Here is a 9,698-nt window from a genome sequence, read left to right as displayed (position 1 = left end):
TTGTGGCTTTCCTTTTTTTTTTTTTTTGGTTGCGATTCCAGAGTACACACACCTCTTGTTTACGACCTCCAAATTGCGAGATTATCACCATGGTTATTGTCACTGCTCCTCTGAGCTTTATCAGCTCCCCTCCGGATGGATGCGGTTTGTTGGGCCCCCAGCAGGGTCACTGCCATTTCAAAGGAGAGAAAGATGACTCCTTTCTGAGCCCTGGGTGCTGCAACATAATGCAATCGTGTTTACCTTGATACGATCCAGTCCAGGCCGTGTGCAGAGGATTCTGGTTTAATCGGCGTGGCCCCCCGACGGCTGTGACAAGTGCATATGCACAGCCCTGGCTGCGTGGGTGGCAACCACAGCTCCATATCTGTTGGCAGCCTTACCTGGGTGAGGTGGGGGGCTGCTGGGGCAGAGAGCAGCCTCACCCGAGGCTCGAGGCTCGCCTCTTCCTGGCTCAGCCAGGGTCTCTCTGGTCTCAAGGCCCCGTCGCCCCCCGACCTCTTCCATCTCTGGGCATCCGTCCCCTGCAAGGCGCTCTCCACATGCCGGTCGGATTCCCCAGCCGTGTTTTCCGTCTCCGTTGTAACCGTTCACTCTTTGAACTATTGCACAGACTCCCAAATTTCTTACAGAGTCCCCTTTGGCCTTTCTCAGACCCATTTTCTGCTTGTTTCTGATCTCTTCAAAAAGATCCCTCTTTTGCTTAACGCCTTCACTGACTCCTCGGGATCAAATCTGAACGTGGCACATGGGCCTCCCTGACCTGACTGTGCGCACCTGCCCAGCCTCTCCGCCCCTCCCTCTGCAGGCCGCCCTCCAGCTACCTGTCCGGGGCACATGCAGCCCAGCCCCACTCAAAGGGCTCCCACAGAGCAGCCATGGGTGCCCTGGAGCCCCGGGGTGCATACTGGGGAACATTTGAGTTTGGCATCCTTGCCAGTGTCTTAGGACGTTGGGAAAGTATTCTCACTCTTGTCCTACTTTCCCCTATGTGTCGGGGGTGACGCATCTGCCGGACAGCTGCACACCTGGCTTCGGAGCTGTGTCTATGCATTCTCACTGTCAGAGTAAGGTCAGGGGGACAGATGACATGTGTGGCTGCAGGGCACCAAGAGGTCACCTGCCCCAAAGATCTTTGCCTCCTGACCTACTAGTCCTGAAATCACCTTGACAAGAGCAAGCATAGTCACCACGTGGTCCGGACCCAGATTTTAGGATGTAATGTCCACTGGTACCCTCCATGAGTTCTCCGATTCAGTCCAGTTGGGCTCTCTCAAACCTTCCCAACCACATCCATGCCCTGCTCCCCACTCCTTCCCTCTGAATAGGCTATGCGCACCCCTCACTCCGTAGCAGGTGTAGCATGAAGGCACAAGCTAGTAGGATATAAATGTCTGTTACTGGGGCCTTGAGAAAGGGCTTCCTGTGATGGTGAGTAGAAGGTGCTAGAATAGAGTCAGGGTTTAAGACTGCATTTGGAGAAGGACAGTGCTGGCATCCTGAACCCTGAGGCTGAGCCCTGGCATGCATCTGGTAACATCAAGGGCATTGGCCAGAACCCATCATGACCGGTGTACTAAGGTAGGTTTGAAAGATTCTAGAACCAGGTACCATATCTCTACCTGGTACCATATGCCAACCTGTACCACGTCTAGGTAATTGAGCTTAGAAACCAACCGATCTACCTCCTTACTTCACAGTTGAGGAAAACAAGGCTCAGAGAGATTCTGAGGTCTTCTCTGTCTCACAGGAGCTTTCATGAACAAGCCAGGGCCCACGTGCCCGGATCACAGCGCGATGGCTGCAGTGGGGGCAGGGCTGCTGTTTGTGGCCATACGGGCCTTGTCTGGTTCCTTGCAGGCTACCTAGGGGTGAGCAGTGCACAGACTGCACAGCTGTACAGAGAGAATCCGAGCCAGAGTCAGGGCGAAGTCCAATAGTGACAAGGAGGTCGCATTGCATGAGCTGGGTCCATGGTGGAAACTAAGGCAGGAGGCCGATCTGGAGCCCAGACGGCTGCTGGCAGGGCCTTTCCCCAGAAAGGATGGGAGGGTTCTTCTGGCGTTTGGTTCTGAGGGAGGCCGAGGCTCAAGATCCTGATCCCGGAGCCCAGGAGCACCTGGGCAGGGCCTCCAAGGTCATCCCTCATTGGCGGTGGGCGGTGCCAGAGCCTGGCCCGGTGGTCAGACTGAGTCAGGGGTACCGTCCACCAGGCCTTTGCAATACGCGGGCCCCAAAGCCCAAACCAGAAGCCGGGCAAGGGCAGGGTCACAGTCCACACAAGCAGGCCTACCCCAACCCGCATCGGGGAAAGGTTGGGTATCGCGGGCGGTGTATCAACAGAGTCTAACCATCACAAAGAAAACATTGAAGAATTAGTTCATAGCCCCTCCTACCTGCAGACTTTACTCTTTTGTGCATGATTGCTTTATAAACACTTGCGTATAAATGCTTTATTTAACCCCATAGGAAGCCTGGGGTGAAGGCCTTATCCCACGTTCCCCACCTGGGTTTTGCAGGTTATAGGAAAGGCCAAAAGGAGAGCTTGAACCCCTCCCTGGAGGTCTTGGATGCGAGTCCTGATTTGCATCACTTCCTTCTGGCCAGAGAGGAAACTTTCCTTCAGAGGCTCAGGGGCTCTGAGCTGGGAGCCCGGACGCAGGGAGCAGGTGGGTGCAAAGGGTAAAGGGTGAAGGGGTCCTTAGTGGGGCAACAGCGAAACAAGACCTTATAACAGGTGGATTCTGGCCATGGAGGCAGCACTGTGTGCCCGACTCTCCGGGCACCCCTCTGCCTCAACGGAGCGAGAGTGGACTCCTCCCTGCGCATCCCCGCGTTTCCCGACAGTCCTGTTCCCTCTGGGAGACGTTCCTCCCCTCTCCCACAGGTGAACCTTTTTTCTTTTTGTGTTCAGACATCTTTCCTGCTGGCAGGCTCCCAGCAACCAACCCAGGCCAGCTGCTCCATCTTCTGTGTTCAATTCATGCCCTCTGTGATCCCACATTTCACGCCGGATTAATTTAAGACTTCCTTACCATTTTTCTTTTTTATTGAAAGAGTATGGTCACCTTGCAGATAACGTGGAGAAGGTAGAAAAATGCAGAAGCGAAAGCAAAAATCACCTGTAGCCCAAGCCCTGAGATAGAAATCCCGTTATAATTGGTATCATCTCTTTCCCAATTTAAGTATGTAACTGAGTTTATGCCTTAGTAATAACAGCACATTCCATTTTGTTGGTTAACATTCCACAACGAGCGTGTTTCGAAGATTTTTCCGAACACTCTGGGGCGGTCTTCTCGCAGAGCATCCTGTCACTGGTGCATATTACATAGCAGTTCTCCCTCATTGGACATAGTCATTGTCTTCAAGTTTCCTCTTTTGAGCCATGCTCTGCGGAAAAGCTTGTAGGTGAACCTTTGTCCTTGGGGTTGAGCCCTAAAAGTGAAATCACCAGTCAGAGGATCCCGGCAATTGTAAAGCTCCTGACAGTCATGATCCAACATGCGCCAGGCAGGTATGAGCACCTCTCCCGCTGCCCACCCTACCCCCCAGACAGGTGGCCAGGTGTGCGCGCCTTTCACTTTTGTCTCAAAGTGCATGATGTGCTTGGTTATCAGTCGGGTTGGACATTTTCTGAACATAAGGCGGAAATCTCTGAAGGAGCCCACAAAACGGCAGCTCTTTCCCCTGCTTGCGGTCCGACAATTGCAGGAAGACCTAAGAGGGACAGAGGGACTGAAATATCACCTCCATTCTTCACAAAGGTGAAGGCGGAAGAGGAGGCTTTGTATGAGGGCCCAGCAGCACCACTTCTCTGCATCCCAGGTAATACCAGCTGCACAGCTGGACAGACAGTCCACTCAGACAGACCTTCCCTGGGGCAGGCACCGCTTGCTGAGCCTCAGCAGGGAGGGTGGTGGGGGATCACCCCCGGCAGGCATCGGGCTCCCAGAAAGAAGCAGGGAGCATCTGAGCAAGCACCCCTCTTTGCTTTGCAGAATGGCCCTCTTCTCTCAGGCCAGCATTAGGAAGGGGCCACGGAGAGGGCATTTGGGGAAAATCCAACTCATTAGGGTGCTTGCAGGGTGACGAGGGCTCACACTCTACTACTTTCACCAGCCAACTGTGCCTCCTTCTATCGGTGCTTATTCTGCACATTTTCTGTTGAGTTTGAGATGCACAAGTGCTTTTTTGAGCCATTTTTACATTTTCATTTGTCTTTCCCTCTTATTGAAAATGTCTTTGAATTATGAAAGTGTTTCAGTTACTCTTTAGCCAAAATGACCTTTTTTTTTTTTCGTGTGCCATTCCAATCCTGGAAATCAGCCACCGTTACCATCTTCATAGCATCAACTGAGTCTCCTGTGTCAGATGTTCTGTAAGACCTGCGTGTAGGTTATCTCATGAAATCATCCCAGCAGCCCCCCTCAGGAAGAAACGGCTCTCCAAGCCACGGCTTGTCAGGTGTAGGGAACTGCCAGTGGCTCAGACGTGGCAGGGCCAGGGTGGTCTCATGCCAGTTGCCCTGTCCCCAAAGGTCATGTCACCCTGGTGTCAGGAATTCTGGCTCAGGGCTCCCATCCCAGAGCCAAGCATTTGGGAAATAAAAATGCTTATTTTTATGGGCTCCTAATTACTATGCCAGGAAGTGAGCATGTCATTGGTGATGATTTTGGGGGTAGGAATGATACAGATTCCAATTTAGGAATGATGCAAAGCTACAGGAGACGCTGTGACTCAGCTTAATGCTCTGTTTCGAGAAACATCAAAGCTCCTGCAGATTTATCTGTCTGCCCAGGGATTCCGCTATTCCCGGAAACTATTCTCACCCTTGATACAATCGGTGGGCCCCTTTCATTTCATTTATTATTTTTGGTCATGAAAGGAAATCATTGACATTTTTTTTCTTAAAAAGAAAACCCACAGTAATGGATGGAAAAGATGGTTCACGGCCAGCTACTCACTCCTCCCGTCAACTTTTTAAATAATACTTAAATAATCCTGAGTACTTAAATAATAAATAATAAACAATTTGAAGAATAATAATAATATTGATACTTGAGTAATAATAAGTGCCCCCATTCATGAAGGGCTTCCTCTGTGCCAGGAATACAGCTGAACTCATGTGATCCACAAAGCGGCGGAGTCAGGCACTCTTCCTACCGCTGTTTCACAGGTGCAGGAACTTTCACAGGAAAGTCAGTAAAAAAGACCTACAGTCAGTACGTGTCAGAGCTGGAATCTCAAAGTCAGTCTCTGGCTCTGGAGCCTCTGCTCACAGCTGCTCTCCTCTGCTAATCCTTCTGGGCAAAATTTCTGCAGATGTCGATGCTCTTGGTTTAAATAAACACACATAGATGTAGGTGAACGTATGCAGGTCGGGCCACCACCTTTTCTTTCTCTTTCCTTTCTTAACAGCAACATTACGTGTTTTACCTGAGGACGTATTTGGACACCTTTGCAGGTATAAGCATAGGGAGTCAAGATGTTTTATAGTAGTTGCCTCGTGTACTGCGGTTGAATATACTCTATGTGACTATTTTACTGCTGTATAGGCACTTAGATTATTTCCAGTTGTTTTCTCTAGAAATAAATATCTTTATGTGCAAACCTTTACGCAGCATGTTTTTTGTACCAGTTTACTCTAAGATTACTAAAATTGGGATTAATGCATCAGAAGGCTTAGATAGTAAAAATTTAGACACGTCCGTCTCATGTGGCCATAGGCTAGTTCTACCGGAACGTGAAGGAATGAATTTTATATGAATTCTGACAGACAATAAAAAAAAAGAGAGATTACATCCAAACTCGATTCCATGTAGTCATCATAGCCCGGTACCAATACAACTCCATGACATCATAGAGAGGGATTATTTGCGCCTGCGTAATTCACTACTGTAGGAATAAAATATTGGAAAATGGAACCCAAGAACACACATGAAGATAATCCAACACAATAAATTCGCATTTATACAGTCATGCAAAAATGGTTTGATGCCATCAAAGGCGTATACAGAATTTATTATGTTAATCTGTCAGAGGAGGAAACAACCTGATAATCTCAGTAAATTCAGGATATCATGATAAACGAAAACAACCAATCATGATTTTATTTTCGAATTCGAAATCTTGGAGGCTCCTGGGTGGCTCAGTGGTTGAGCATCTGCCTTTGGCCCAGGACATGATCCTGGGGGCCCAGGATCAAGTCCTGCATCGGACTCCCCATGCGGAGCCTGTGTCTCCCTCTGCCTATGTCTCTGCCTCTCTCTGTGTGTCTCTCATGAATAAATAAATGAAATCTTAAACAAAAGTTGAAATTTTGGAACAGAGAGGAAGGATGTCCTTGATGTAGTAAAGTGTATCCATGAAAAAAAAGAACCAGAACAAATGTCCTCCTAGATGGGGTAATGCTAAAAGCATTCCTTTTAAATTGAAAAGAAATGATTCTAGAACAGCCCATCACCACTTTCATTTGACACTGTTAGTCAAGGAGAGGAGATGTAAGTCAAGGTCAGTATTTGAACCATTCCAGGTGACAGCTTACCCTAAATTCTGAATCATGGCTGTGCCTTCTCACTAAAAGTGGCCCCGGGGCTGCCTTCACAGAAGAGTAAGCACATAACCCGCAGAGGGGTTCTCACAGGCAAAGAAAAAGCTTCCCCACTAAGTGGATATTAACAATGGGGGAGACAAGAATAAGTATGTGTTGTGATCACAACCCCCACATGTGCTTATTTAAAATAACGGTTATAGGCACGAAAGTCAATAGCTCGTTACCGAGCTCAAAACGCAGGCAGAAAATATCAAGAAGACAACTTCCATTCACAGTAGCAACAGAAGCAGAATAATTAAGAATAAGATAAATAAGAAGGTACAAGATTTATACCAAGAAAACTATATATAAATTCTGCTGATGGGTATTAAGAGAAAAACCTATTAAAAAGAGATACAAAGGAGTGCCTGCCTGGCTCCTTGGGCAGGGCATGCGACTCCTGATCTCGGGGTTATGGGTTTGAGCCCTAGGCTGGGTGTAGAGATTACTAAAAAAATGTTAAAAATTAAAATTAAATAAAATATATACAGAGCAGAAACCCAACATTATATTTAAAACGTTAAAAAAATAAATAAATAAAACGTTTATTCTCGCCTATGTTCGATATGACCCAATGGGTAGCCCAACAGAACTTTGGAAACTTGGCCAAATAATTTTAGGTTTTATTTGTAGGGGGGGAAAAATATGTGTAGAATAGCCAGGACATTTCTGAAAAAGAAAAATTATAAAAGGAATATTTTTTTAACCAGGTATTAACATGCATTATGAAGTTAAAATTCACCTGTTCGTTCTGCAAAGTGTATTGAGCGCCTTCTCTGAGCACGATGCGACCGGAGATGCGTGCTAACCCCCGGGCAGAGGCAGGAACCATCACGAGTGCCTCTGAAGCGCTCTGCTTCCCGGCCCCGTGACCCAGAAGGCCCCGGCCCCCCACAAAAAGGCAGCCGACATCGGCTCCTCCGCCACCTGCGCCCTGAGGAGCCTTCCAGGGGGCAGAGTAGGAGCTGCATCATCTTTGTGGACCAGACCTGCAAGTCAGCATGGCTTTGACTGCAAGCGCCCCACGCCGCCCCGGACTAAAGTGGGAGGGGACCAGGCTCCACCGGAGGCACAGCAGAGGCTGGGTTCCAGCAGAGCCTGGCACAGGGAGACGGCATCGCTGCTGGCTTTAGAAAGAACAGCGTCCCCGAGCAGGGTGTCACTGTTTGCTGGGGAGCCTGGTTTCGGCTCAGGGGCAGAGGTGAGGTGAGCAAGTGCTCCCGAGGGCTCAGCAGAAAGCAGAGGCAGGCAGCCTGGGGGAGGCCGACCTGGGAGGAGGGTGTCCTGCAGGGCCTGGGCTAGGCTGGCCTGAATGAGGCGTCTGGGCACCTTTCTCAAGGAGGCACTCGCTCTTGGGGCCATGTGACTACACACTTCCCTAAATCTGGCACGCCAGGTGTCTCCCTCGTCTCCCTGGAATCGTGATGCAAATGGAACTTCAATAAATATAATAAAATATAATAAAATAAACAAAGCAGTAGCAAGAGGAAGCCTGCAGAGGAGCCGAAGTGAACAGGTCACTTCCAGGGACAGGGCTGCCGGGAGCACCAGCACGCAGTGTCCCTGGACTCCTGGTTGGCAGCTTTGAGGAGGCCCGTGGTCACTAACCCTAGAGCGGAGTGTGTCCAATTTTGACAAAGGAGATTCTGATATACCAAAGAAATACGTTCCCCAGGGGCTGGGAGAAAGAGGGTGCTAGCAGGCCTGCAAACATCCATTTCTTGATCAGATCAACGTGGGTCCACGGAGGCTGGAAATGCTAATGCAGTGGAACTGGGGAGGCCCCGGGAATGTCCAGAGGGAGGTGTCAGACTGCGTCGGGCACATCGTCCTTCTCTGCCATGCTGCCAGCCAATGGACTCCACTCACGGGGTGGGTGGCCTCCTGCAGGCCTCACAGGCTGGAGAGGGCACTGGCTGGCAGCAGTAAACGAAGCTGCCGCCCCAGGCCCTGCCCCACAAGACCCCAACGATGAAAGCTGGGTGTTCTACGTTATGAAGAACAGATCCTCGGCGTCGGCATCAGGCTCCCAGACCCGAGCACCAGGCACACGTGGGCCTGAGTGGCCACAACCGCAGTGGCACCTGCCCCATGGCGGTGTGAGCATGCCAGCCTCTGACACCAGGTGTTCCTGGGAAGTCACTCCCTTTCGGGAGAAGATCAATGCCATCCAGTCTAGCGCGCGTGCGCACACACACACACACACACACACACACACCTGCAGTGCCTGCCCCTGAGGTCCTGACTCCTGCGGCCTCACCACATTTCATGGGAAAAGCCACGCTGGGGGGTTAGGTGGGGAGAGGCAAGAGCTGAATGGGGAGGACAGGTCACATTTTGGATCAAATAAACAAAAGAAAGTCAGAAGGGGGAGGAGGAGGGAGGGTGGGGAACAGGAGTGGGTGAACGGAAGAGCCCGCCGCTCCTCCAGTACCAAGGAGCAGCACCAAACTACGCATTTGAGGCTGAGGAGGGCAAGTGCCAGGGCTGCCAGGCGCCCTCGGGCAGATGAAGAGGTGGGTGAAGGACCAGGTGCGGGAAAGAATCGCTCTGCTCCGGCCTCCTCTCCCCGGCCCTCGGGCAAAGCGAGTCTGATGGCGCCCCAATCTTGTTTCTAGTTCTTTGTGTATTTATCCAAAGATGAGAATGCAGTGAGATAGATTCTTTCTTTCTTTCTTTCTTTCTTTCTTTCTTTCTTTTTCTTCTTTCTTCTGGGTGTCGTGCTTTGTCTGGAGGGTAGGAGGAAGAGGGAGAAGAGAAGAAGAGGAAGAATGAGGAAGGAGAGTCGGAGGAGGAGGAGGATGAGGAGGAGGGAGAAGGGATTCTTGTCTTCTTCTTCTTTTCTTCTTTTCTTCTTCTTATTATTCTTTCTTCTTCTTCTTCTTCTCTCTTCTTCTTCTTCTTCTTCTTCTCTTCTTCTTCTTCTTCTTCTTCTTCTTCTCTTCTTCTTCTTCTTCTTCTTCTTCTCCTTCCTGTCATCGGTAGCACCCTGGCTGTCTGAGCCCTCGGCTGGAGAGAGGGGTGATGGGGATCTGAGTGTCTCCAGGGGCAGGGCTATGCTAATGCACCCATCTTGCTAATGAGGAAACCAAGGCCCAAAAAGCTA

This window comes from Canis lupus, chromosome 25, assembly GCF_011100685.1.
Source record: "Canis lupus familiaris isolate Mischka breed German Shepherd chromosome 25, alternate assembly UU_Cfam_GSD_1.0, whole genome shotgun sequence".
Lineage (NCBI taxonomy): Eukaryota > Metazoa > Chordata > Mammalia > Carnivora > Canidae > Canis > Canis lupus.
The sequence above is the reverse complement of the archived record's forward strand: the minus strand, read 5'-3'. Positions refer to the sequence as shown.